The sequence below is a fragment of the Habropoda laboriosa genome, unplaced genomic scaffold (genome assembly GCF_001263275.1).
Source record: "Habropoda laboriosa isolate 0110345459 unplaced genomic scaffold, ASM126327v1 scaffold1329, whole genome shotgun sequence".
In the NCBI taxonomy this organism is placed as follows: domain Eukaryota; kingdom Metazoa; phylum Arthropoda; class Insecta; order Hymenoptera; family Apidae; genus Habropoda; species Habropoda laboriosa.
Window position 1 is genome coordinate 435081 of NW_017101431.1, and position 2499 is coordinate 437579.

At 32.1% G+C, this 2499-nt stretch overlaps 1 protein-coding gene across 3 annotated transcripts in view; it reads left to right on the forward strand.

Annotated features, from left to right (window-relative positions):
- The window catches only part of LOC108578177 (protein held out wings), a 48443-nt gene extending 47076 nt beyond the window's left edge, over positions 1-1367 (forward strand). For all 3 annotated transcript variants that reach the window (XM_017941458.1, XM_017941459.1, XM_017941460.1), the window contains exon 8: positions 1253-1367. The gene's annotated coding sequence lies outside the window, so the exon portion shown is untranslated. The remainder of the gene's footprint in view (positions 1-1252) is intronic.
- The last annotated feature ends 1132 nt before the right edge of the window (positions 1368-2499 follow it).

The following is a 2499-nucleotide window of genomic DNA, read 5'->3' on the forward strand; positions in this document are numbered from 1 at the left end:
ATGCAACGGAATGCTTTTCTTCGGAAATTGTATAATAGATCCACCTTATTATACGGCACGCGTGCAATTCATTGGCCTTTTGACACCTGCTTGCTAATAGGATTATTAATCATTCTAGATAATACAATTCACAGTAATAGTGTTGCTATGTATTTAATACCATACACACATACAATGTCATTTATTTAACGCTGCTATATGGTGGCAGGTGCACACCCAAGCTGCCTACAAAATGATACAATTTTTTGGGAAATAACGAACTTCTCGCATTTTAAATAACTAAAATCATCTTATCACCTTACTACTCTGAGTCTGCATTTTTTACACTTGTTTGATGTCTTTAAATAGTATCGTTAGAGAATTTTATACACAATTTTACATATTTGTCTTCTCGACTATCCTAAGCGCGGGGAGGGCACATGATTATGTGAAACTTACAGTCGATATACATTGTTTAACCCTCTAATGATCGACCAAAAAACCTTTCTTGCAAAAGAGAACGTTTTATTTTATTTTACTTTTTTTTTTTCTCTCTCTCTTCTAATTTTTATTCTTTTTAAAGATGTACTTTACAATAGTAAATTCGACATGTTCAGTAACTAGTTTTCGTTGAATCATGCATATTGTAATAACTAAACTTGTACAAAGTTGTAAAATCCCAGATCACACGCATATCAAATTCATTATAATTTCTCGGTAATTAGAGGGCTATTAACCGTAAACGATGAATGACAAGTAACGAAGTATGAGCTTCATTTCATCGATATGTAATAATCTGACAATCATCACGTATCACGTTTTATATGAAATAAATGCTTTATACACTAATATTGACCAAAAGAAAGTGCGAAGCAGTTGCTTGTTGATCGTTATTTACCTTGTTATAATTCATTTTTTGTGTCTTTTCTCTCTCTCTCTCTCTCTCTCTCTCTTTCTCTCTCTCTGATATATTAATTTCTATTTCATAACTATGTGTGAAAATGTAAAGATCAATTTATAAAAGACAAAAAAAAAAAAATAGAAGTCAATCTTTCGCTAGACAATATCGTAGAAATAATCAATTCTTCTTAATCACGTAATGAAAAATGAAGAAAAATTGTAAGGAAAAAGGCAGTGCTTCCCACTAACTACATTTCTTTCGACTATCGAACTGTTCAAAAACTTAATGTTAACATGAATCGATCATAATTAAATTACTAACAAACTGTTTTTCTTTTCTTTCTTTTTAACCTTGGTTGCCCATGGCCTATAGGCTTGGAGTGCTAACAATGGAATCCACTCGCCCCGTGCTAACACCTGGACTCTGGAACAACATCCGCGTTCGATCGGTTCACCAACCAGATGACCACCTTCGCCGTTCGCATCACCAGCCCTGTTGTTCGTCAAGTTTATCCATCCTGTATCCTCTTCGTGTTTTTTAAATTGTATAGTCTCGTTTAAGTTACTTCTACTCGTTCTGTTAGCGCTCACTTTTACTCGTGTTTTCATATACGTCAGAAAGGTAAATTAAAATGCCTCTGAATTACTTAGCAACGATAGAGGATATGGATTCTTTATCTTGAATCGGCAATTAAGCGTATAGGATAGTTATCCACAAACGACGTGTGGAAAAGAAACATCTTCTAATCGAATAGAGAGAGAGTTTACAGCAGGTAAAAACGGCGTTTCATGTCCTTTTTTTCAGCGCGAACGAACGACGACAGTTTCTCGAATATTTGGTATTTTCAAATTTCTTGCAGATTTTAAAAACAAAATTTATCTCTTTTGACTTTTAATCCGTGTGGTGGTGATATGAATGAATGATCCACTATATAGAATTATAACACAATGCAAATATAATTTATTATTAATTTTCTCTTTCTTCTTAAACGTAACTATCTATCTTTTCTGTTTAGCGACACAGTTTACTCGACACTTATTGTTTTTTTTTTTTTTCCTTTTTATAGTATATTCTATCCAACAATCATTGATTTCGTGTCAATTTTGTCGGAAATAGTGTTATTTCCGACATGACGAGGAAACACATTTCGTTTTTTTTTTCTTTTTCTCTTACGTTAAAATACTAACTTATTTATTGTTAAGATACCGAATTTCGGATTTTTCCATTGTCACATTTCTTCCATTTGAAAAGTTTCGCAAGGTGTGATATAATCAAGAAAATGATGGATTTTCAAGGTTTTCAGCAATATCATTTCAAATATTTGTACATAATCCTTATTATTCATTCGGTAATCGTGTACATGTATACGCATGATTTACAAACATCAATATACGTGCGTAGAGAATTTTTTAAGGCACGTAACACTTTGAATTATATTTGATCAGTTTACGAAATATCAGATAGAATAAGATGCGTAATAACATTCTCTATATTGTAGATATGGTCTCGATTAATTTTTTATTATTGTTTTCTTGTTCATTAATTGTTCATTTATTTACAGTTTCAATTGACTGTTCAGAAAAAGTTACTCTAGTAACTACGACAAAATCTCGAATTCA